A 27,817-nucleotide genomic window follows, 5' to 3' on the forward strand; every position below is an offset into this window, starting at 1 on the left:
TACTGAAACATGCCTTTCTAATACTTGTTACTTGTAGGATGTAAATGAGTCTGTTAACATAGAATCACTGAAATCAAGGTTAAAATATTACTGAAATTGAAAAGGAAAATCCAATGATCTTTACTGTCTGTCTGTAAAGATACTTTTTTTAAAGAATCCCTTTCTGTCCTGCACAAGTGCACTCATATACATTTGCCCAGGAAAACTGTATTATTAACCAGAGGGCAATATTTGTGGCTTCAGTGTGGTAGGTGGAAATGGGGGGGAAGAAAAAGAGAGAAAGAGAGAGATTAAAATGAAGACATCTACAAATACATTTGCTTATATTTTTTAACTCTACATACCTCAGCTGGTTAACACTTCAGAGAAAGTCCATAGAAAATATATCTGCGCTACTGGTTAGTATTTTGAAAAAAGCCCATCAGAAATACATTGAGCCTACTGGCTAACATTTTGGAGAACATTTATTGCTTTTTAAACCTTGTGCCTAACATTTTTATTTTAGAAACAAACAGGAAAAATTGTTTCAGGACACTCCTGCTACAGGAGGGTTTATGAGACTGGCTTGGCTTTACCATGCTTCATATCAGGATGGACCCATGTGCCTGTACCTATGTCTCCTGCTTCTCCCCCTCTCCTTCCCCCCTCTCCTCCCTTTTATCAGTTATAAACGAGAAATTAATTAGCAGGACAGGTTTCTAGTGGCACTGGCAAGTTAAAGGTTTTAACTGCAAGTAGGGTAATGTCTTTGCTGTGTGCAAGGGCCTTTCTGGCCTCACGAAGGAGTTTGGGACACTTTGGGAGTTCGTGCTCAGCATCCACTCAGCTGGCCTCTGACGTTTTTTTTGACCATCAACACTCACCCTTCCCACCTGGACATCTGGTCCCCAAGGACTTCACATCTACTACCAGCTCATTTTTTATGGGTCACTGAACAGCTACCACCCGGAGCCACCGTGGGTCAAACTCTAGTTGCTGGTAATCCCAAAATGAAAAATCCCCTAAACTATCTAGCTATTTCGTCCACTGGTAAGTAATCCTAATATACAAGCTTTTAGTACAAAGGACCTCTAAAGTGGGACCAAATCATCCTTGCAGAGAAAATCGAAACAGAAAGAGGGTATATTAAGATTTGTGACCACCAGCAATATTTTCATTTGTCAGATTTATAATGAAGATGACCAATAGCTGTACGCCGTTTGGATTGATCTAAGAGGATAAAAAGCAAATGTATCAATCATGAAACATAATCACCATTGTTTGAAGTATGCAGTGTCTATAGGTAGGTGATACATGAACATAAGACACCGTACATCATTAATGAGTTTAACATGGTAATCACCAATAATTACTGCAGTCTTCTCTCTCCGGCAGGCTGAGCACAGTGCTAAGAAAATAGGAAACTTAAGAGGTAACACAAATGAGAAGCAGAGCTGTTTGACATCAGGCAGGATTTTAAGAGACCATGTCAATTGTTTGTTTCCAAAGTAATTTGAGAGTTAAACTTTCAAAATTATATCCAGCTACTGCTGTCTCAGAATGCTGTTGCTTTAGGAATATCCAGTACACACAGAATGGGGTTATTGTTTTTGGCCTGTTCTTGCTTAGTCTAGTGATGATATCTGCTTGTTTATCGCAGTTTTCTACACAGAGAGGGAGATCATCTAAATGACATCTGAAATATCATACCTACCTTTAAACAGCAGTTGCAAATGCTGTAATTACTTATTGCCCTCAAATATTTTTACATTTAAATATGTAAGAAAATATATCTTGTATCTCCAGTATTAGTTTGTATTTTAGAACCACTGGGCTTCTAACAGAGTGGAAACTTCACTCTTTCAGTCATTCGTGTTGGGTAAACGCCCCTCTTGTCTGTGAGATGAGGCCATAATCCATTCAATCACTCAGCTGACCTTGGTTACCTGAGCTGATACCACCTGGTACTTCTCTGGAGGTGCCAGGAAGATAACAGCCTTGTGCTGGGTCTTTGGCAAGACTGTTTTCACTCAGAGGGGTGTATTAGCTCCTCCACTAATTCTTTCATTGTTTCTGCAACCGAAACAATGAGTATCACAAGAGTGATTACTTGAGCAGCCTTCAGGAAAGTTATTATTATAATACTTCTGGGCTGATGTGGTGCTTGATGTTTCTTTGAAGTTATATTTTTTGTTTTTGTTTTGAGGTGAGGGAGTTAGTTAGAGAAATGTTAATTTATTAAATTCTTGATAGCTGGACGATGTCCTTCTGTTAAAGCACCTGGTGATGTGTATGTTACTCCCAGTTCTACTTTTGTTTAAGAGTTTAACGACGTGTCCTCTTATTTATTCTTTTTATTCTAAATGTTCTAAGCAAGTATATCTTTACGGTTACACACCAGGTCTCTGGCTGGCTATATGTTAGATTTAAAAAAAAAAAAAGAAAAAAAGAAAAAAAAGAAAAGTAGGTTATTTTAGCAAAGCTAGTTTCTATCGGTAAAAGAGGATACTTGTGCTCCTATATTCCTGTGTAAATGATTTCACTTTGTACTTTAGGCGCCATTCCTCCCAACACCAGTGATTCATACCAAAAATTTGTCTTGATACACGCTAAACCCAGAAAGCAAATTTGAAGGATAACTCTTATAGGCTTATGATAAACTAGGGTTGTGGCAGGACCATGGAATTGGCTGTTTTTATTTACTTATTTATTGGAGTTAGTGTAATGAAAACCTGCACTTGGTTGAAGTGTTCTAATGCATGACAAGTGGCACTTCCACTGCTGCAGGCTCAACGAGGTAAAGTCAGTCTTGACTAATAATGTGATTTACATCTTCACTTCTGAAAGCTTTCTCCCTTTCCTGAGATGGTGTCATAATTTCATAATCTCCTGTTCAAGTCCTGTTTCTTAACAGTTATATATTTTTCCCTATGTTACCTTGATCTCATGTATCAAACTTGTATATTGTCAGTATCTTGTTTGTGCCCTTGTGTATCTTGTTTGTGCCCTTTGTTACCTTGATCTCATGTAACAAATTTGTACCTTGTCAGTATGTTGTTTCTAGGATTTGTGCCCTTTAACAAAAGTAAAATAACATTAAGACATTTAAGAGTTGAAGAACTTAAAACAGGATGAAATGCTGTGATTTGTCAGAAGACTTGATTATGTAAAAGATGGGATTAAGAGACAGATAAGTTAATATGCTCAGCAGGAGCCAGACATATCAGAGGGATGTTTCGCTGTTCACTATAGTGTGATCAAATAAACAGTGAGAAGAGAAGACAGGCAAGGGGGGGGGGGGGGGGGGAGGCGCTAATTTAATTCACCATTTTTGTTTGGTAAATATTATTTTCTCCAGGTTGCTTCAGTTGCCTTGAGAAGACCTACCAGTCTGGAAGGTGAATAGATAACACCCAGAGGAGCAGAATTTAGTATAGTTCCTGTCAGTTATCAAATTTCAAGTCCCTGTAGGAAGGGATTTCCCTCTTGGTTGTGACAGTAACACAGAGAGAAAAACTAGTTATGCCTGGAAAACCCCTTCTTGAAGATTAGGATTATGTGACAGGAGTACAGACAAATACATTGATATTTTTCTCCAGGAACATCAGTGTAAAGTTGTTGCTCAGGCAGTATAAGGGGAGAAAATTCAAGGGAGAAAAATGTTTGCAGGGGTGTCCTTGTAGCATTCACCAGAGCACTGGAAAAGTGTACGGTGGAGAAGGTAAACAAAATTTACTGCCTGCCTTCATGAAAGGTTAAGCTAGTCATCTGACTTTTACTTATGCTCTTCGTATGTATAATCTTTTTCCTATTTTGTAAGCATTTGTAATGCCAGGCAGCTTTATCTTTCAAGTTTACAGTAAGACATTTACTACATGGATGTTACTTCTAAAGAGAAATCCCTTATCCTTTGGAATTACTCCTTATTAACCTTGGCCTAATTGTGGTCTTGACCTGTCACTCATTTATTATTTATCTTCATACCCTTTAACCTGCTTCTCTATCCATTTTAACAAAACAAGGCCACCCTGGAGGCTTTGCCTTGTCTAAAACACATGCAGTTTTCCAAGCTGCGGATGGCTTTCAGTGTTAATATCCAGCAACATCACCAATTTTAAGGAGAGCTTGGCTTGTTGCATTAAGTGGAAACTTTGCTGAGCCCCTCAAGAATAAGCAAGCTCAAAGTTTGTTACAGGCTACATTAAAGCCCATTATCTCATCCTCTACTGTTTTACTGAGACTGATATAAGTGATGGTGCTGGCTTATGGGTGCTTTTAATATATTTTTCTAAACATGTTTTTTTTCATTTAAGATTTCTTTTTTAATCATGTCTGTTTTCCAGTCTTCTTCAGAAGATGTGCCCATGAGCAGTTGCATTAGATCGAATAAGAGAGCAGCATATCATTGTATAGGAATTGGAATGAATGAAGCAGAGAGGATATCTGATAATGGTATGTCACTTACCTTCCAGTAATGTAGAGCTTGTGCCAGCCACTGCTGGGTCACACAACTCACTGTTACTACAGAGAATTTACTATATCAGCTGTATGAAACCAGTGAGCTGAATTTTGAAACTGGCATGGAGTACGTTTGACTCACATTGTCAAGGTTAAACTACTGTTGTTAAGGGAAAAGGGAAAATGACCTTTGGAAATGGGCTTCGGGAAGGTTTGAATTTAAGATAGTTCAGGAGTTTTATTAGCATGTTGTTCAGCTCTTAGTAACACGGTAAGATGTACAAGTAACAAGATGTATGGTATGATGTATTTCTTGAAAACCCATGTTTAGTTCTGTCACTGGAGTTTTGCAGGAGTTGAGACTTTACAATTTTTTGGAATGCATTGCAAAGCACTACAACTTGCAGTGACCCAAATACATCTTGTATTTAGCTTCTTCAGAAGGTTTTTGTGCATTTTTTAAAAATATATATTTTAAATTCATACATTTCATTACTTGGTTTTTAATATCATGATGCATTTTGGGAACAGAGCACATCAGTTTTTGGTATATCTAAAGTGTTGAACTGCTTCAATGTCACTTTTACCAGTATTCTGTAAAAGAAATAGGAAATGCTGACTGGTACGTGGGTTTGTAATTGAAAAATACCATCTAAACATCCTTTTTTTTTTTTCCTTTTTCTGTCAAACAGTTCTGCTCCTCAAACTTCCCCTGAACATGAGCTAAACCAAAAATGAAATCCACTTTATGGACAATTTAAGAGGCAGGAAATTATGGTATTTCTGTTTAATTTCAGAAAGATGGGACAGTCCCCTAAGAACCTGCATAGCCCTAGCTACAGAACTGGCTGGCACAGCATAGAGCAAGTCCCAGGGTGAGTCAACATGTGAACAATAGAGATCGCTGAGCCTGATGTGGGCAATGAGGCAAATTCCTGAAAATTCACCCCCAGCGGACAGGAATGTACCAAGGAAGCAATTGTTTTTACCTGCTTCCTCAAAATCTGTGGAGTTTTCAGAGTTTGCAGGATTCTCTGCTATTTACAGGTTAGAAAATATTACTGAGAGCTAACCATGGGGGTTGTCATGGGCATTTGCCACCACTTTCCAGCTGAGGGCAGCTTGTAATAAAGGCTGGATTAAAAAAAGGAAAAGAAAGCTGGGGGGGGAGGGGAAGACGATGAGCAAGGCAGGAAGAGAAATGTGTAGAGGTGACTTGATCACTTCATGAACATGAACTGAAGGCTACTTGTTACCCAGCAAGGCAAAACAGGTTTTGTTCCTTCATTCCTAAATGTGCTCCTTTTCCTTTGAGCTGCTACTGGTGCTTCTTGGATCCTCAATAATGAGTTAACTTAGAGAGCAGATTTCTTTTTATTTTTCCCCCTTGTTATATACTCGTCTGTCCTGCCCTCAAACACGGATCCAGACAGATCTCAGTGATAGTGTAGTCAAGAGGGAATTTGAGGGAAATGTCTACTTAGGAGATACAGGATACAGGGATAACATCTAGATATTTGGTAATTTTTTTCTATGTTATGAAACAACACAGTTTTTGTCAACCAACCTCAACTCAGGTTCCACCTGAGACTAGCGTTGTAACAGTATTTGGCAGCTGCTGCAAGGCTGTAGTAATGTCACCGCCTATCTGAGAGCCTAGGCAAAAGGAAGGTGGTACTCTGCTTGGTGCAGTGTAGAAATAGCCGTCTCAAAGCCTGGCTCTCGTATACTGCATGTATAAATGGCACAATAGCAAAACCGTGACTGGAACGAGAGAACCTTGCTCTGATCAATTAATCCTTGACCTGTTTGCTTCTGTAGGTGGTTCTTTGGGGACCGACAAATAATGGATCCAATATTTGGATGCAATCAACACTGACATTATGAGAGTTAATAAAACTCATTATCCTCTGGCTGTGTGCTCCCCATGGCAAGGGAAAGGATGTTAATTTAATGTTGTGTTTTTTTTTTTTTAATTAACTAACACTCTAAGTAGCCACAAGCCTCTAGATAATGTTTAAAAAATGAAAACAGAACTTAGAGCAAAGCTGTTTGTGTGGCGAAAATCCTCAAAATTATTTTAGTAGCCAAAGAGCCAAGAAGTTCCTTAAGTTTTGAGAGTTTGCCTTTGAGAGCATAAGATTAATTTAATTTCACTTTTCCTGGTTTCCTAAGGTAGTGAAACATAAAAACTAGATGAAATGTCCTTTACCTGTGTTGGTTTTGGTGAAATGTGTGCATAAGCAGATATTTGAAACTTATAGCTTATGACCAGTAAGGAACAAAGTGGAGCAAGCAAACAGCTCAGCAGTTACCCATTTGTACAAGATGGTTTGTGTAAAATGGCAAAAGAAATCTCTGGTCCTACAGGATTTGAAAGCAGATGAAAGACTTTTCAACATCTGCAGCTGAAGTGGAAGCACGAGGGATCTGCCTGGCTCAGATCTCCCCTGATCATTTTGCTGAAGAAAGTCACAATTCTGCTGATGTCTGGACTGTGCTAGTCACCTCTTGCAAACATTCAGCTAAACTTCCATCACTGAAAGCTAAGCTACAGGTAAGCTCCTGGCTTGAGTTGATTGTGTAAGTGCTTCTTGTAGATAGTCACTGTAGATACACCTTCCTGTCCTACCTGGTTTATATACCTGTCAGGGGGTGGGAGGAATATCACTGGGAAGGTGCCTATTCTGGCTCTACCGACCACGGAGGGAGCCTGAGTGAGTGGGTCAGACCAGCAGCTTATCTGCTGGGTGCTGAACTGGTGAGGCGATTCCCACCCTTGTGTAGATGCAATCATTATGACTACTGATAAAACCTAAGGCTTTGATTAGGAGAGTTAAAACAGCAGCTTTCTTTGCTGTCATAAAGCAAAATCTGCTGGTGAAGCTTCGTGCAAATGAAGGCCCCGAGAAGATTTTATCCAGAAGATTTTATCCAAAAGATTTTATCCTTTTTACCTATACTAACCCCACCATACATTCAAACTGTCAGAGTATTATTCTCTTTGGTCATTATTTTGAACTTGTGACATGAGTTAGACTGCATAAAATCTGCTTCCAGAGCAGTGTATTCAGCTGTGGATTTCAGCTTTTTCTCCTACCCCCAAAGCCCAAAAAGCACTGGCTGGAGCGACTGCCACAGCAGCCTGCTTGTGTCTGTGTTCCTTCTCTGCATCTCTTTGCAACACCCGTAGTAGCAGATACACTATCGCAATGGTTATAGTATACTAATGCATATAATTATTGAGAAGCAAATGTCAGATCAACACAAGCTGTCTTGATATCAATACATAAGTGATGTATAAAAATATATATAATACAAAATATTGGAAGGAATAGACATTCAAAAATGTCTGGGACAGTGCAGGTTAAAAAGTTATTGCCTCCTCAATCGAGGTGCTTTAAACTACTTAAGTTCTGTACTATGGCAATTTAGGAGCATGCAAATAGTCTAGCCCTGCATTTCAGCTGAGGGTATGGTAATTTTGACTTGGATTGCCATCGTTTAACCTGCTCCAGGTAGATGGTTTGTGTTTCTGACCAAACCCTGTCTGTACCCTAAGGACTAGATAAGCATGACTTTGTCATTTCAAATAGCTCATCTGCCCAGGACAGACTGCTACTCAAAATTTGGTGACATCAATGGGCTCCTTAACGAATTTGGGCCCAAAGATACTATCACAAAAACATGCCTCGTCAAAGGTGTCAAAGCAGTGTGTTACTGACCTAGCAACTCTTTGCATTCTCTAGTTCCACTTAGAGCTATATGGTGCATCCTCGGGAAAGGAAAAGTCAGCCTTATTTTGGTGACTTCAGTTTGCATAGATTTAAATCAGAGTATTGCATCCACTGTAGTTTAAGTATCCCGTGTTATTTATAGGCACAAAACCAGAGTTGTTTAAAAATGAGCCTTCACAAACTTTGTGTTTCCAGTCTGTTCTGCTATCGGATCATCTGTCACTGTCTCTCTGCCTTTCCCCTCGGTATTCCTGATCCATTCATTGACAAATACCTCGTGGGCATCTCAGAACAGAGATCTATCCCTTGGCAAGTACAAACACTTTATTTACAGTGTCTACTGATACACCTGCTACCACATGAAGTGTTTGATATTTCTGTGATAGAAGAAGTCTTAGTAACAATACTTTACAGCCAGAGGACTAATAAAACAACTTTAACTCTTAAGTGCATTAAACCAGTTGATATAATGCATTAGACTGAAACTGGCAACGAAGCTGAAATCCAATTGAGGTCAGTTCTTTTTATATGTTGTTTCTGTTTAAGGGCTTTAAGACACTGCCAATCAACTCTAATTGCTCTAAACAGTCTGCATTAAGTGTGATTACCCCGTTGAATTCCCACTGTTGTTAGGGTCTTTATTTTAGCAAAAAGTCTAAGCACTTATCAGATCTTCCTAACAAAACACTTTAGCCGCAGCCCAATACCTTAACCCTGCTGTGCTATTGTCTACTTTCAACTACATCCTGCGTCTAACTATGCCATCTTTGATGGATCTATGTAAATACGGACTGAAAAGCCCCAGCGAAACCTTTTGTTAAGTAAATATGGAAATCTAAATAAGGACAGAACACAAATGATTTCATCGTAAAGCTTGTGTATGGTCCGACTTTACACAACAGAATTATTTGCATGCCTTAAAAAATCTTTGTTATCAAAGTTATATCAATATCAGTGAGACAAATTTTTGGTTGCATTGGTTTATGCAAACCTAGCTTGTAGGTGCCAGAAGTGATGGTCAAACAGTAATACAGAAGTACAAATCATAAATAACAAGAATATATTTTAAATATAAAAGCATCTGCTTTTGTGAAATAAATATTTATTTCACATTTTTCTAATGAACCAAAACACGCAAAATCATGGTATGGAATTTTGCATGCATGGGTACTAATATATTTCACAAGGTCCAACTGATTTCTCCTAATGCATTGTTCTCTGGTAAATGTTATCTTTGCCGTTCACAGACTGGGGAAAATAAGATGGGCAAGCCTGAGCTTGTTAGCTTGGTTAAGATAACCACAAGCAAGAATATAGAAATTAAGTTCATCTACAACAGTGGTCTAATTGAGGATCAAGATTTCTGCACTGTCTTCCACATTAATGTAAAAACTGATCTATTTTAAATCCCATTAATATGAATGCAAATATCCTGATAGGAAAGATTAGAAGTATAGTATAGGTGCTTGTCTTTCTCTGCGGGCTGAACCAGTTTGGGAAGTTCCCTGCTTATGTTGCCACTGGAATTCCTACTCTCATGGTGATTTTTTTTGCAGCATTGCTCACAGAGTGTTGCATGTGCACAGCTTTGTGGGCTGTCATCTGCAGTATACAAAGTGAATTGTGTGAGGACAAAAGAGGTGAAAAAATGAGAATCAGGAAATTCTCAAGCACTTTTGCTACCACAGAAAATGGTGGTATAACTATACTCATGGTTTCGTATAAATTGTGCAACTACTCTTCCTGTCCATTCCTTCTTTGCTGTCATCTTCTGTCTTTGGGGCCAATAGAGGAACCTAAAAAGCCTCTAGTATGTCACCACAGTAGATCAAACCTCTTAGATATAAATAACTGTGTTATCTTGAACCACTGGTGTAACAAATGGATTGTGTACTCAGTGTTGTGTTAGCTTAGACCACTGGTGTAATGAATGAATGGTCAACTCAGTGTTATCCTGGGTATTTGGTGGCTCCTACTGGATTCCATGGATATCAGCATCTGAACTGGATATTCACCAGGAAGCAACAAGTTCCCTCCAGGTTCTCAGTAAGTTGATTCAAACTTGTTTCACAGCTTTCATCCCACCAAAGCCTTTAATGTTCAGTTACAAGCCTTCATTTCACTACCGATAAGCCATCTATCCATTTTATTTTTGAGAAAATGTATATGGACACGTTCCTAATATGCTTGATGAAAAACAGAGGGAATTTCACAGTAGAAATAATATACTCCTGCAGTCCTTCTTTATGCCCATTTCAAGAATTTTTGGATTCAGTAGAGAAACATGTACAAGAAATTATGAGATAGTTTTTTTTTTATTATTATTATTTTTTTATTTTAGTATTTAAAAGGTACCCTGTTAGTATTCTCATGAATGTCGAAGTAGTAGACATATAGTGTTATCTTGGTCTCGGACTCAGCAGTGAGCAGGCATAATCTATTGTAAAGTGCTATCTGTTAAGATACTCTGTGGTTTCTTACAGTGAGTGGATTAGCACTGTATGATAAATCAGTTCAGGAACCAGAGTTGGCCTAAAGGCACTGTGAAAACACAGTATTTGAGAGTCTCTTGTCCCAGGGACCTTTCAATGCAAATGCGTGAGATAAGTGCAGAAGGAGGAAAAGGAAGTACAGCGAGCAATGGGATGGCAGCAGCCATTGTCAGTTACAGTGGCTTGAGGTGGGCAAAGCAGGGGGACAAAATTTAGAGAGAGGTTTAGAATGGACAGTCAGCCAGCAGAAAGAAGTGAAAATATGCACACAGATGTAAAGATGTCTCTGGATGTTCAGTAACTCCTGCTCTGGCTGCTTTTGCAATTCCTTGTACTGCCTGAATCCTAGTTTTACCCCACATCATGTAATATAAGTAAGGGACATCACATTTTCTACTGCTTGTACAATAGGTGTAAGAGTCCATAGATGCTCATTCTTTTCTTCTTTCCTTCTTAACTGTCACCCTTCCCTCCCCCTGCAATAGTCCATCCTTTGACTTTTTTGTATTTTCCCCCTGGGAAGTATCTATCTGCTTGGAATTTGGCCATAGCCTACATTCAGAAAGTTGTGCCTTCTTATGCAGGTAGCACTTTGTACTGTGATAACTTTATTACTTATATATGTGAAGTCTTTCTTATGTACTGCCCGCTGGATGTTTAGATGTTCAGGGAATCCTTAGAATGACAATTGCATCATGTGATAGATTAAAAAGCCAATTTTCTCATAACAATGAGTAATATGTGAGTAGAGGTTTATGGTCTTTTCTTTGTAAAACAATGTCTAATTCTAGAAATTAAGTACAGTTACTTGCTATTTGTGAAGACAACATAGTCTTTTAAAACACATCTCAAAGATTTCACTACTTTAAATTATACAATGGACTACAACTTGCTGTACTCTTAGGCAGTCTTTGTTGAATGAGGAAGTTTTAAAGTACCTGTTAACTCTCAGTTACAGGTACATATTATGAATGATCAACTCCTTTCCTCACTCTCCAGTGTAACCTCATTAAAAAATATCCTCCACACAAATAACTACTGAAAAATTAAGAAGTTAAAGACCCACAGCAAATGACACCAAATCAAGTGCAGAGGTTGCCCGCAGAAGTAATACCGTGGAACGTAAATAGTCTCTTTGACTTTAGAAAGGCTGATTATTAGCTAAAGGTCTAATGCTAGTCCTGCAGTCTACCCTTCTTTTTGAACTCCTATGCCTATTTTTTCCTGCTGTTTTCCAAAAAGCCAAGAAATCTTATAGACTCCAAGGGCAAACAACCACTTAGTCAAACGTGGATTTTATCCATCCATATCTGTCTGAAAAGGGTGTGTGCAGCTCAGCACATTTCCAAGATCCTACAGGATGGAGCATCAATTTGCAAGGGCAGAACACCAAGGAGTGTACATGTTCCCTTTTCCCTGGCACGTGGTACAACTTGGCCAAGTAGTCTCAATATAGATTAGATTGAGTGGTTTGACCATCCAGTACTTAGGATACCACCAATGATTATAAGAAGTTTGACTTTTATCTGTTTGACTTGTTATGACCCTATGTAACATAAGGCTATAAGGCTGTTTGTACAATCACACTGCTAATGGCAGTGGTTCCTTAAACAGGTCTTTCACCTGAAGGATTAACAAAGTCCTTTGGCAGAGATTAAACCGGTTTACAAAACTAATTTTGAGTTGATGTGTGTGATACTTAAATGTATTTTCTTTAAAAACACATATTTTTCTTACCTTACACATGAAAACTTTCTGCAAGTTTAATGTGAAATAGTGGGTAGGCCCTTTTTGGTTTTTATTCAGTTTAATTGAAAACAGTAGTTTTTTCCTCCCTTGCCTTTCTATGATTTTCAACATGGTATTAGAGGCCATGACATTTTAACCAAAAACATATTTTATTTCTTAAATTTCATCTGAAAACTCACAGTTATTAAGAACAATGAATACCAAGGGGTGGCTCACTTGTTGGGTGTTCAAGCTCAGTAAAAATAAATAAATAAATAGAATCAGCCTTCTGGCTGAAAATACATGAATGTTCATGTTGTAGTCATGCTGAAAATGCTAAATGACCCTTCAGTCTTTGCTGCGAAACACTATCTATTCAATTAATGGGCCATAAAATGATTTAGATAAAAGACAAGCCTGAAATGTCTGTAGAAATCCAAGAGAGGAAAGCTAATACCACCTAATTTCTCAAACTTCAAGGATATAAAAGGTTTAGGAAATGTAAAACATCACTTGCACAGGATTCTGCATAACACTTTAGGAAACCAGAAACTACAAACTGAAAGGGAAGGAGAAGTACAATATCCTATATGCGGTAAAACACATTAATGCATGAACACGTGCGCTGTCATTTTCCAGCAGCACTACATTTAATACACTTTTCAGCTAGGATGACTGAAGAACAAAAAGGTCAAGTGATCTGACCACAGATGTTGGTCAATGGCTTTGTGCGATTGGAATTATCACTTTTCTGGCTCCCACAAACCACTATACCAGGATCTCTCATAAAAGCATCTTTTTCTTTTTTTTTTTCAATCTGTGAAATGACTTACGAGATGTCGTGCTTATTACGTCATGATAAAACTGTAATTTGTATCTTTATTCATATATATGTAGAAAAAGAAAAAAAGAAAAAGCAAGGAATTGGTTTTCAGTGATTTAGGCAGTTTTGAAGATTCCATCCTATAGCTGCTAAAGTTGCAATATTATCCCAGTATTGCAGCAAACTAGTTGAGCCTTAATAACTTTTTTTTCTTGCACAAGTATTTTTGTCCTGAATGGTCTTATAGTATAGTAGTCCTTCTACTATCAATAAGCCGATTTGCTTTCAGTTATGCACCTGTATGGAGATTTTGGCTATAGCTTTCCTGTATCAGGTGCAAAGAAACTGACATTTAATCTTTACTAGGTCCCTCAAGTGGATGCTGCACAGTCTTAAAGAGTGGGTAGTTACGATGTACAGCAGAGGGAGTCATAGTAACTCTCCATTGCCAAACATTTCATGGCAATAAGCTACTGCCAACGCCCTACGGGTTTTATGATGTTTACCTTGGCTGACTCAAAATCATAGAATCATTTGAGGAAAACTAATGATTTCCCAGTTCTAATTGTACAGATAGGAAAATGTAGATGCTTCCAACCAGAAAAATAACAATTAGCAGTGGTAAGAAGCCATTTGTACTGCACCTAAAAATATGATCCTTGACTATCACAGCCCTGAAAATAGCGTCCCACTGAGTCGCACATAATTGTGTCAGTATCTCACTGTAAATATAGAGGCATAAAACAGTCTCAAAATAGTTGTAAAGATGGTGGAGTTTGGGTAAACTTAAATTCTGTCATGATTGCAGTAAATTTAATAGGGGTTTATTGCATTAGGAGATAAAACCCAGTGAAGTAGATTTCCCTGCCCACTGGGCAAGTGCAGTAGTACCTCTGCTTGGTCAGAAGCTGCCTTTCCTTCTGAGGGAGCAAGGGCTGGGGACTTTCCCCTCTATTCACACAACAGTTCATATGCAAACTGCAGCAATGTAAAATCTCTGAGGCCTTTTCCTCTCTCAGATGCAGGTACAATTGAACAAGTTCAGAAGTCACTAGGAGAAGTGAAAGGACTGACAGGTAGACAGGTATTATTATGGACAGATTACTGTCTCTGCTTAGTGATTACATATTTTTTTCTTGCCAACAGACTGAAACTTTTTATATGACTCTGTAAGAGCATGGATCCAGGACACCACATCTCTTGGTACACGGGAAATATTGAAAGGTGTGTAGGCTGTTGTGGGCTGGTCTACCAGAACGACTGGCCTTCAATAGCTATCACCAGTGCATGAAGCTGCTGTGGTGATGACGGCAGGATCATTTCCAGGAGATATCTCTTCTCAGGCGGTCTACTCCAAATGTGTTGTCAGGAGAAGGCTGTCAAGTTACTACTGAAAGCTTAAAGGCATTCCTATGAGAACTGGAGGGACAAGGGGACAAATGATGATGGTATGTCCTTTCTTTGATGGCAGTTTAAATTCTGTAGCATTATTCCATGGCAAGTGCTATGGCCGAGGAAATGTTTACTGGCACTAATGCTCTCTTAAGTTCTGATGAGCAGCCTTATTGCTTGTGCTGTTGCCATGTGGGAGCTCATGGCTCAGCAGGGCTGGACCTATTCAGACCCTGTATGTTTGTTGAGGTGCTGTAGCAGCCAGTGACACGCTAGGCAGTTCTCCTATGTGTAAACCTAGTGGTCAGACTGGTGGGATGTAGGTAAGTTCTTGGTTTTACAGTAATTAAAAAAACAAGGAGCTATTCACAAAAGCATCTAGGTCAAATTAAATATGTTTGTATTCAAGTCCTCCATCATTTTTAATTATTTGTCTTCACTCACTGTGCAGTTGTTGTATGCATTGTTCTGCAGAGGTGAATTTCTGTAGTGTGTCAGCTGATCCTTTTTTTCCCTTGCCTATATTAGCCAGCAGAGTTTTTGTGCTTGATTATTTAACATTTGCAAAACTCATCTGAGCTCTTTGAAGCACAAAAACTGCCATTTACTTCAAGCCATGGCTGCTATGGTCTACAGCGTTTCTGAAATGTATGCTACTTGTTTTTTTACTATTCAGGACAACTGAAGATCATATGAAAGTTTATTTAGAAGAAGCTAGCCACGGTGTTTTGCTTATAATTAGTCAGCAAGCAACATTTCTGCAGGAAATGTCAAATTGTGCAAGATTTGACTTTTTGATATGAAAAAAAAATTAGACTGAAACCAGCAGATTGTTTGGAGTATGCTGTTTGTCTGCACTGCGCTGCTATGATCTTCTTGATAAGTATTATCTGGGTGAATGTTTGATGGAAACTGGCACAGTCTGCCAAGAAACTTACCCCGGATTTGGCAGAAGTTTCTGAACATGAGCACATTTGTGCTTCCAAAGAAACAGTTGGGTGCAGGGTGTCTATGCCCGTCCATGCCACTGGGCTGTGTTTCTGACCCCCTAGTCCCACTCCCCTTGGATCTCATCTTACCAGAAAAGCACTGAGAATAGAAATTACTTTACAGTGCAAAGGGTGGCACCTCTAAAAGCGTACCCACAGTGTGCATTAGATTGTAAGACCAGTAGGACACACTGGCTGGAGCAGAAGGATAGAAAGACCAGCAGGCAGAAAGCAGAGATGTGGAAGATGCAAGGAATGCTGTGCTGCCTGCATGTACATGGCTACCACATCTCTCACACACAGGTTTGCAATGCCCGAGCAGCAGTATGAGAGCTGAAATCTACATAGACAGCTCTTTTACCTTCTCTGAACTTTTAAAAAACTGAAGTAATTTTCTCGTTCCTGCCTTTCTTCAAGTGTATTTGCACATATACTTTAAATTAACCCTTGCTCTCTGAGGATAAATAACTTGACTTTAGACCTTCAGGTGGAGGCTTCAGTCTGGAGGCTGAGGGATCTAGTCTTGATGGGATCTGCGCTCTAAAGGGCATGCTTGTAAGCTAAGCAGTAAAATTCAAAATAGCTATAAAAGAGAGTGGAAGCATCATGTTATATTGGTATAAACCGTCAATTTCTTTCCTTTATTTCACAACATGAATTTCTGTTATTAGCATGACCTTTCTGTCTTTTAGGTGACGTAATATTGCCCTCTCCTGGTCAAATATGGAAATTACCTTTTTTTGTTGAGTCTAGAGCACAGTCAACTCTTGTTCTTGTGAGCCAATGGGATAGCAACTGCAAAACACAAGTCAAATGAACTTGGCATAATATGCAGCTGTGCTGACTGCAGAGTGCGGGAAGCACCAGCCTCACCTCTGTACCCGTACATCTCAGCACTGCAGGGATGCACCAGTGCAGGTCACCGCACCTTGGTGTGGCTGAAAGTATCGAGCACTGGTGCCTCTTCAGTCCAGGAACAGCTTATTCTCAGCCTCATAAATCCAGGACCTACATAACAAACAATGGACTGCACAGGATTTTTGCTGTGCATAAACTGTATTGGGTTTGCATGGCAAGGTTTTGATAGCAGGGGGACTATAGGGGTGGCCTCTGAGCAGAACCCAGCAGCTGCTCCATGTCAGATCAGAGCCAGCTCCAGCCGGCTCCAAAGGGACCTGCTGCCGGCCAGCGCTGAGCCAGGCAGTGAGGCTGGTTGGGCCTCGGGGAAAGCAGACTGAAGGAAGAAAAATAACTGTTGTGCAACAGCAGCTGGGAGAGGGGTAAGAACCAGCCTTGCAGCCCCCCAGGTGAGTGCAGCAGGAGGGCAGGAGGTGCTCCAGGCACGCAGCAGCAGTTCCCCTGCGGCCTGTGGAGAGGCCCCTGGTGGAGCAGGCTGTCCCCCTGCAGCCCATGGGTCCCACACGGAGCAGATCTCCACGCTGCAGCCCGTGGAGGAGCCCCCGGTGGAGCAGGTGGATGTGGCCTGGAGGAGGCTGCGGCCCATGGAGAGCCCCCGCAGGAGCAGGCCCCGGGCCGGAGCTGCAGCCCGTGGAGAGGAGCCCACGCAGGAGCAGGGGTCTGGGGGGAGCTGCCGCCCGTGGGGGACCCGTGCTGGAGCAGTTTGCTCCTGGGGGATGGACCCCGTGGTACGGAGCCGTGTGGGAGCAGTTCTTGAGGAGCTGCTGCCTGTGGGCAGCCCCCGCAGGCTCAGTTCGGGCAGGACGGCATCCCGTGGGAGGGACCCCACGGGGAGCAGGGGCAGAGAGGGACCGTGAAGGAGCGGCGGAGACAAAGTGTCAGGGACTGACCGCAGCCCCCATTCCCCGTTCCCCTGTGCCCCTTTCATGGAGGAGGTGGAAGAGGGTGGATGAGGGGAAGGTGTTTTTAGTTTGCTTTTAGTTTCTCACTGCTCTAGTCTGCTAGCGATAGGCAATAAATTAAATTAATCTCCCTATGCTGAGTCTGTTTTGTCGGTGACAATAATTGTTAAGCGATCTCCCTGTCCTTATCTCAACCCTTGAGCCCTTTTCATTGTATTTACTCCCCCTTCCCCTTTGAGGAGGGGGAGTGAGAGAGCAGTTGTGGTGGATTTTGACTGCCCAGCTGAGTAAAACCACCTCATAAACTCAAGCACATACTGCAAATATTGATGAATTAATGTTGCTAGTCCCAAGTTCTGCAAAGTCTAACTTAAGCTCCCAAAAATCAGAAGAATGACAGTTATAAACTGTATTTTTTTTTAATTCCCGTCTTCTGCTTTCTAAGTGAGTTTTCTGAGGTACACTTCTATATATATAAAAAAAAAATCCCTACAATTTTCATGGGAAAAGATCTTGTACTTAAGAAGATAAAAGGTCAGAATGATTGGTTTGAAGAGATGAGTCATGGTAAAGAAAATCAGATCCTGAGATCTGTATTAAAACTGAAAAAAAAATGGCAGCATCATCTGCATTAGTAAAAACAAAACAGAAAAAAAAAAAACAACGATGCCATTCATTTACACCTGAGGTCAGTTTGTCCCTGGTCATTGCCTTCTTTGTCCTTTAGCACTGTTTTTTAAAGTTTGTAGGAAAATATTCTATGTAAAGCAATGGTCACTGCATGTTTTTGAACATGCCAGCCTGGTTGAATGAATTTCTGGTTTGTGTCTTACTTTTGTAGTATATAGCATTATTTAAATATTTGGTAATGATAATTTTTAAAAGGCATTTTTTATCATTGAAGAAGCAGAGAAAAGCTTGGAAACAACGCAGGTGTAATGGAGATGGTTGCTTTTGACTGGAGCCATTCTGCAAGTAGCCGATGAAGGAAGTCCTCTCCTAGCAAGGGACACTAGGTTTTCTTCCTCTGTTGGAGTTGGCCAGCCAACACTACCAAGGTATGTCCAGGAGACAACGAGGCTTCTGCCTTTCAGAGAGTTTGTGCCCTGTTGTCACCAAGACTTTTCATAAGCTCCTTGCCTGGGGAGATGGAGCGGCTGAGACTTTCACCACCCAGGCTGCAGGTCCTGCACAAATGACTTAAGACTTTGTGTCTTAAAAACTCATGGCTGTTAAAAGTCTTCTAGCTAGCAGAGCTCCTCTGGTCCTGGCTTACAGAAAGGCCTTCTTGCATTGTTCATCCTGGTTTTAGCTCCTGAGGAGCTGAGCTGTTGTTTCTTTTTAAGCAACCTTCTAGACGAAGATATGTGCAACGAATCATGTTTTGCAGTGCTCAGAGCTCTGAGGGAGCTCAACATGTACAGACATGTGCGATGAAGCCAGTGCTTTAGTGATTTACCTGCCCTTGTATCACTGCTGTGTTAACCAAACCTCATATGCTTTTGTTTTCTGCTTATATCCTTCAACACTTAGAAAGTCATTTTTCCTGGAACTGCTGGGATGAGTGTTCAGGCAAATAATATTGCTGCATACACACAGATTTCTTGACCTGTGGCTGTTCTGTGCTACTGAGTAGTACTGGCTTGTTTTACCCATTTGCGAAAATCCTTGGGTGAAGTCAAAAATCTCATATACTTCTCTGGAAAGAAAAAAAACAAACAAAAAAACAAACTCAGTTTTGGGAAAACACAGTAAGTTAGAGTAGTCTTATTAATGAATTTTGTTTGCCTGAAAGGGCTTTTTAACAGAAAATGAATATGAAACCATTTTTTGAAGCAGCCTGTTGACATTGCATATGATTTTTCAGAAGCAAAGTCAGCAGTCTAAATGCTGCTTAGAAAAGGATAAGAATGAAAAACATAGAGCTAGTAATAATTTCAAAAGAGAACATGTAGTTGACTCAAAAATAGGAGTCTTATACATAGAGATTTATACCCAGCCAGTGGAAGGAAGCCTCTGGGTCACTCCATGGTGCAGCAGCATGGACATTCTCCCCCTGGGTGCTGGCCACTGCTCCGCCGCACCTCTATGCAAACTCACCCAGAGGAAGGAGCCTGGCAGGCTGCCCAGAGGACAGAGCTGTGGGGCCTCCTGGGATGTATCCTGAAAAGAGCCTTATCATAGAATCACAGAATGGCTTGGGTTGGAAGGGACTTTAAAGATCATCTAGTCCCAAAGAGAGCTGCTGTGCACCAGGCATATGTAGGGTCTCCATGTCAGTATGGAAATAGATTGGGAGAGTTGTCTCTGGAGTCAGAAAAATACGGGAGAAAAAGAAGAGATCTGGAGTTATTTTTTGTTGTTTTTTCATCCCTTGTAAATTTCCTCATCCTTTTTTTCTCCCAAACAGCTCCAGATTTTTGCAGCCTTTTAAATGCAGTCAGGATCTGGAGCCAAATAAATATTGCATTTGTTCAGGAGTTGGAGCCAAACATGCATTGCATCTATTCAGGAGCTGGGCTCTGTCATGCAGGCAGGACATTCTTCCAAATGGCTTTCAAATCCTTTAGGACTCTGAACTACTTGTTCAAAGCCACTCAACTTGTTAAATATAGTTTGACCTTTATTTATGGCACTGGCAGAAAATGTAACGCTCTAATCATTAGAGTTGAGTATATCATTCAAATGCGAGATTGCGAAGTTATTTGGTGACTTAAATCATGGTGTTGGCATGGAAATCTCTACAGGTATTCAACTGTATGTAGGTCATTGGTTTTGCTTATATTTATTCATATGAAACCTGACCTTCAAGCTGTCTGCATGCAGAATCCCCACTGGTGTTTGTAGGCTTTCTGGGCCAGTGAAGTCCTGCAGAACCACATCTCAAAGGCCTCTGCCTGGAAAGACCTTTGCACTGAGCCTGGCAGTAGCTAAGAGACTCAATGTGAACACAGATGTCCCACCATGTTTGTGTGTACAGGTTAAAGAGATGTCTGCTAGTTGCAGTGACGTGATGAGAAAGATGAAGTTTCTCCTCTTTACTATACACCTAGGGAGGAAAATCCCTGGGCACCAGCACATGCTGGGCGCCACCCAGCTGGAAAGCAGCTTTGCAGAAAAGGATCTGGCAGTCCTGAGAGACGCCAAGCTGAACAAGAGCCAACAGTGTCCTTGCTGCAAAGAAAGCTAATGGTATCCTGGGCTGCACTATACAAAGTGTTAGCTCAAGGGAGGTGATCTTTTCCCTCTACTCAGCAGTGGTGAGGCCACACCTGGAGTGCTGGGACCAGTTCTAGGCTTCCAGCATGAGAGAAACATGGAGAGAGTCCAACAATGGACCATGATAATGAAGGGACCGGAGTACCTCTCCTATGAGGAAAGGCTGATAAAGGTGGCACTGTTCAGCCTGGAGAAGAGGAAACTCAGGGGGATCTCATCAAGGTCTATAAATACCTGAAGGGAAGGTGCAAATAGGACAGGACAAGTGGCAATTGGCACAAGCTGGAACACAAGAGGTACCCCCAGAACATCAGGAAGCGCTTCTTTACTGTGTGGGTGACTCAGCACTGGAATAGGTTGCCCAAAAAATGTTTTATTTGCAGGACCTGTTCCACTAAACTCTCAAAAATTGAAAGTTTCAGAGTAACTATTGCTGACTGAAGCATTCATTAATCACAGATAGTGTACTTTTCACACAGGTGAAATGGGGTCACTGCACATTTATATAAATTATTATTATTATTATTTTTTCCCTGAAGATTAAGAGTCTAATTCTCTCTCTCCCCAGAACTAGTTAGATTTTTTTGTACTTCCAGCTGATCAGTGTGGTGTGGCTCCAGAGACAAGTTTGATATATGCCTTAAACAGAAACCTAGGCTAACTCGCTAGAATGGATAGCAGATCTAGGTAAGACAGCAGATCTACAGGAAAATATTCATATTCTTCAAACACCAGATCAACTTGTAGCTATTGCAGTTTTAATTAACTACTCCAAAATCTTCCTTGGTGAAATATATCCAGCATGTCTTCAGACCAAAAAAAAAAAGTTTTCTTCTTTATTTATTTAATTTTAAATTAGGTGTATAAACTTCTAAGCATTTTCTCCAGTAATAGTTTTTATTTGATATTGCTGCTTTTATGACATCCTCCCTGTAAATTCAGTCTTCTGAGATCATGAGTTGTACATGGCAAACATGTCTATTCCAGGTAACATAGAGGCAATATGCTATCCAAATGTGTTGCTGAGAGCGCTGTTACCACTGTGTCATTAGGCTGTTTAGCAGCTCTCACCCACATATTTCAGAACAGCAAAGAATTCTGGACCGGATACCCAACATTCTAGATCTAATAAATGGCAAAATATAGTAACGGATAGAAACGTGGCTGGTATTCATTCTTGAATGGTGTTTGTATTAGTGAAAATGCCAGGGTTTGTACATCTTTCAGGAACAGCCAAGGGACTGCGAACAACTGCCCCACTAAGAGCAGCTGCTGATTTTGTCAACATGTGTTTTCATGTCTTTATTTTCTTAGTCAGCATAGTACAGATGGTTCAAGTATTTAGCTGCAGGTACAGCTGCAGCTGGAGTAGGAAGGATATATTTAATGCAATGCAATCACTTTCCAATCTATTTAAAGAGGGTTATCATTGTTTCTTATCAGTCAGCAGGAAGAGGGGAAGAAAGGACACCAGCACTTTCTGAAATAGAGCAGAAAATTGGGGTCGTTTTCTTCTTACTGTCCTGTCCTGTTCAACAGTGCACACTCAAACAAGCAGAAGTGTTCGTATTTCTGGAACCTACTCAGGTAAGAGTTAGGGAAAATGAAATAATAGCACAGTAGTGTAATATGTTGATAGGAAAGAGCTGTCAAAGTAATTAAGATTGGGTTGTAGACCACGATAATGAAAGTCACCTACAGCCTAAGCACAGAAAGGGGAAAGTTTTATAAGGGCAAAAATATTTTTCCAATCATGCTATAAACTTTAGTTCTAAACAACAGCAATTTGCTCATTCATATGTACTGTAGGTATAATGAAAACATTGACGTGGGTGCTGGACATATGTATGAGCAGGCAGCGGATGACAATTGTGAGATAGATGTATACTTTTAGTATGGAGATCACATAAAGTATATATGCAGCCAGTACACTAAAGAGAGAGTCTTCTTGGGGCGTGTTCAGGATCTTTTTTTCTGACTTGCTGTCTTTGCTCCTGAATGCAATTCTCTGCTGTAAACCTGGACATCGGGTCGTAGGTGAAATGCATTTCTGTGTCCCTGCTGTGTGTGGGCATTTCACTGAGGCCAGCTGTAGAATAATTGCAGGGATGGGTCTATGGCACGTGGTCTTTTTTGTTTGGAGTGGATTTGATGACTTGTGCAGGAACACAGCATTTATTCCAAAAAAGAAATTAAGATTAAAAACACAGGGTAGAAGCTATAACTGCAAAAAGGCATCTCAGATCTTTCCCTTTTATTTCCTTCTGAAAAATATTTGAACTCAAAAAATTATGTCAGATTATCTCCAATATAAACTATTATATATAAATATAAATAATTGTTGTGGTTTAACCCGGCTGGCAGCTAAACACCACACAGCCGTTCGCTCACCCTCCCCCCTCCCTCTCTGGGATGGGGGAGAGAAACGGGAAAGTGAAGCCGGTGAGTTGAGATAAAGACAGTTTATTAAGACAGGAATATAATAATAACAATAATAATAATAATAGTGATAACGATAATAGTATTAATAATAATAATGTGTAAGAAAACAAGTGATGCACAATGCAATTGCTCACCACCCGCTGACCGATGCCCAGCCTATCCCCGAGCAGCCGGCCCCCCACCCCGGCCAGCCACCCCTATATATTGTTTAGCATGACGTCAGATGGTATGGAATACCCCTTTGGCCAGTTTGGGTCAGCTGTCCTGGGTCTGTCCCCTCCCAGCTCCTGCTGCACCCCCAGCCTGCTCGCTGGCAGGACAGAGCGAGAAGCCGAAAAGTCCTTGGCCTGGTGTAAACACTGCTCTGCAACAATTAAAACATCAGCATGTTATCAGCGCTCTTCTCATCCTAATCCAAAACATAGCAGCCTACCAGCTACTATGAGGAAAAATTAACTCTGTCCTAACTGGAACCAGGACAATAATGTATAATTATTTCCAAAATAAAAATCATTTGTTTCATTTGCATACTTACAGCATTTCAGATTTTTGGATGATGAAAGAGGAGAAAAAGCTTCAATTGGCACTTACATTTTTGACATTGAAGCTACTCACATGTAAGGTCCAAATTAAAAGAAAATCAGCTTGTTAAGAAAAATATATGGACATTTTTTTAACACTGAAGCAATTGTTTAAATTTTGGCTTTGGCAAGGGAACCCATAAAGCATCTGGCTGTTCAGTTTTCCTGCAATGCAGTATGTTTCTGTAAGGGACTCAGAACAAAAGGCCAGAGACAGCCAAGAAGAGAGAAACCACAGAAGAGAAAGCTCGGTAGGCATCATGGAACAGCACTGCTGGCAGCTCAGCTTTTGGTCTTACCCTGGGGCTGGCAGGAGTCACCAGAGCAAAACAGAAGGTACTGAAGTACAACTTGTCCAGCTGGGCACAACTGCTGTCAGTACGGGCCTGTGATCCCCTTAGTCTTGCAAGGTTATCAAGGGAAGGGTCTTGCCTCACCTATTTCTTCTCTTCCCTTAAAAGTCAGGTGGGGCATCTAGGTCCTACAATCAGAAGGAAGTATCTCCACAGGATGTATCATCCTATCTTAATTTGAGTGCCTATAGTAAGCCGAACTCCTTGCCCAAAGTGGAGGTCTTTCCACTGTCTGACAAAGAATTTCAAGCACACCAGCTCAGGCTGCATCCCTAACTTACAGATGGATTAAATTAGGTGAGTTAGATCCTATCCAGGTTGTCCGACAAACCCAGGGTACCATGGTGGTGCACAGAGCCATTTTACAGCGATTGCAAAGCCTGCGGAAGGTACGGGCAGAAGTTTGATTAATGTCTCTGCCAGGAGTACCAGGTCCCTGACTACAATCCAGCAGACGGCTAACTGCACTTTAAGTTCCTTCCTCATCAATATTTACAGAAGTAGGAAGAGTTGCTATAATGCTATTTTTTTAATGTTGATTTAAATGATTTATAGCATTTACTAAGACTCTGTTTTGTCACTGCAGTTATTGACCAGTGTTACGTCTGCTGCACTACCAATGCCCTTTGACAGATCACAAAGGCTTTTATTTTTAATGAAAACAAGCTTTAAAAATATTATTGGAGAACATTTCATTTTCCTTAATGCAGTCAGCTGAAAATACCCAGACTCTCCAGATGCGCTCATTTCTGATTTCTCCCTTATCCCCTCCTCCCTTTGCTAGGTCAGGTTAAGACTTCAGGCTAGTGCTTGTGCTGTGCGGGGTGGCCGGGGCTGTCAGCCCCGCTGTGTGACGTGACGAGAGGCCTCGCAGCGATGAGATGTCAAATGACAGTTGACAGAGAGACGTTTCACTCGAAACCCTTTCCAAGAGGCTTTTGTGCATCCAATACACAATGGAAAGCAGGCTACAGACAGCGAAATGTACAGTGTCCCCATGTTCCTTAGTTTTTCCTTTTACTTGTTTTTTCTCTCCAGTCAGAATCACTGTAGGAAGGATTGGTGAATACATGTATATATGTTCCTGATCTCTGCTTCCCTGCCAATAATTCAGTCTGGAGGCTATAATTAAGAGCATGCACTACCTCCTTACCTCCTCAGAGACCATAAGAGAGGCTCATTATCACTTTTTCCATCTGACAGATGAACAAACTCGTTTTTACCTGTCAGTCATGAGGCAGACCAGGCCCTGCTTCACTCCAACCAGCCTGTGATCAGGCTGAGATGCACTTATTGAGCCACATCAAAAATACAGAGTTCCTTGAATCGCTTCATACATGGGACGAGACCCCAGGTGCTCCAAGTCGGTGTATCTCCAAGGGTTGCAGTAGAGATTTAGGACATTTGATGTCCTTGCAGCAGACAGAGGGATTTTCTTTGCCTGCGCAGATTCTTCACATGGCAGCTTGGAGAGCATCTCTTCAGCCCTCACTGTCGTGACTTGGTACTCCTGCAAGGCAGATGGCTTCCAGATGCTGAGGTATCTGTCTCATCATCCAGCCCGAGCAGCCAGGGAACTTATGTGAGGACAGCAACTGCTACCAAGGGAGGCCAGTAAAGGACTGCTTTCTGGAGGATGAGCTCTGGCATCCAGAACTTACTCACAGGAATTGTAGCGACTGACCTTGAAAATACAGTTTAAATGGACACAAGATGTATCTGTATCCACGGGTGTAGTTGCTGAGATGCAACATCACACAGTCAGGGGTGTTCCGCTTCTGACCCTGTGCTTCCCAGTATGAAACCTGTCCTCATGTCTCTGCACCGTTCCCATATCGTGAGCTGACAGGCTTCTGGCTTAGACTTGTCTGCTGAGGTGGGACAGGCCCTTTTGCTGGTGGGTGTTGGGTGGTGCAGGGAGGCTCTTGGCTCTCCCCTTCTCCTCAGTCCCCAGGGAAAGGCCAGAAGCCAGTCCCGGATGGTCCCCAGCCGTGCTGGTCAGGATGCACAGGGGTGCCTGTTGTCTGAAAAAGGCGTGAAGTCTGGTGGCTAATGTGGCACCGCCTTGTTCAGGATATGTACAGGGAGCATGTTTCAGTCTACTTTCTACCTACACAATGGCTTACAGAGAGAGCTGACCAGGACTACCACTCTTTTTGTTCACGTAGTTTTTGCTTTATTACATGGGAGGTGGACACAGCATCCAGCTGAACTGGCACAGCAGGGCTTGTGTGAACACTTTCTTTTCTAGTTAAAAGCACTTAGTCCTCATAGGACTGGATGTTGGTATATGTAAAGAACCCAAACTAGTTCCGAGTAGGGCACTAGAGAGCAGAATCTGACCCCATTTGATTTCTCTGCCTTTTGCCTTTCAGTTACGTAGCACAATGCTGTTTCAAAGATGACTGCAATCACATGTTGTGATGATGCATTTGATTCAAATATAATACATTGCATTGCTACCATTTGATTTATAATAAAGAAGCTGTGGCAGATTCCTTTCTTTTACAGCATTACTTGAAGAAAATCGTATCTACCTCTCTTGGTATACTGCTGCTCAGTTTGATTCATTCCTTCCAGCCATAACTTCCGGAGCATCAGTGCTTGCTGTAACTGTCCCTGAGCAGAACAGGAAATCAAGACAGGCAAACTTTACCAAATAATGTCTTTTTAACACTGCCACTGTCACTCTTGATTTAGTGGACCATTGCAGACCATTGTATCACAGTCTAAATCACCTCCCCTGGAACATGGATTTTTCCTGCAGACCATCTCAAGGTGGAGTTTATAGTCATTCTTGTGATATTTATTCCAGAGATGTCTATTTTCACTGGGTCAGCTTTGGAAAGAAATCAGAGAGACTCTATTGTTCGTTGATAAGAACAAGTATTTGTTTACTTTTATTGCTTTTGTATAATGTCTATGAGTACATCCATCTACATGTGAAATCTTTAATTGTCTCATGAAACATTTATACAAGAGTTACAAAGACTAAAACAGTAAAAATTCAACAGCTCTTGTAATTAAAGGCTGTGTAACTTCTTTTGGGTAAATACAGACTTCATTTCCCACATCTTCTTTGCTATTCATCTTGGATCAGCTCGGTTAGGACTATAATCAATCAAGTAGTCATTGTTATTCTCATCCAGAGCCTGAGAAATAATAAACTGGTTGGCATTTCTGAATAGAAAGGCATAACATATCATAGCAGGCTTTAACAATCCTTGAATAATTAACAATGATTTGGCTTGTTTGCCTATTGTTTTGAAGAAGTGCTATGAAACTGTGCTATTGTTGCTGCTAATTTTGAAGTAGATTGTTATCCAGCAGCTCTTTAATGGCAATACCTCCAAGTCTGTGTTGGCAATAGATTGATTCAGTTTGGACAAATTCACTGCTAAAATCACAGCTGTACCCTGAGCTGTCTGTTAAAGCCTTCCCTCATCAAGTCTAGCTCCCTGCAGTCAGTTTCTTTCCCCAAAACTTTTTCCCTCTGCTTCACATCCAGGCTCACAGCCTCTGCCATGCACATGGGGAGGAGATGGCTGTTCTTAGGTGCCTGCCCTGCCCTGTCCTCAGGAGCCTGGGGACATGCACAGGGCAGTTTGCCTCTGAATAACCTGTGCTGGCTATTTACTGCAGCAGAGAGAAAGGCAGCCCTGTGTCTAACTGGCAGCAACAAGAGTCTCCAGCAGAGTCCCTTGCCGCGCTGAAGTATTGGCTTATTGGAGACAGACTCCTGCAGTCCTGAAATATCTTTTTTGCTAATATCCTCCCTCAGCTCCCCAGGAGCAGCCAGGTTTA

General features: G+C 41.1%; 1 protein-coding gene across 1 annotated transcript in view; it reads left to right on the forward strand.

Moving 5' to 3' along the window:
- The window catches only part of PRDM14 (PR/SET domain 14), a 69,022-nt gene that overhangs the window by 27,277 nt on the left and 13,928 nt on the right, over positions 1 to 27,817 (forward strand). The gene's annotated exons all lie outside the window — the stretch shown is intronic.

The sequence above is a fragment of the Anser anser genome (assembly GCF_964211835.1).
Source record: "Anser anser genome assembly, chromosome: 2".
Classification (NCBI taxonomy): Eukaryota; Metazoa; Chordata; class Aves; order Anseriformes; family Anatidae; genus Anser; species Anser anser.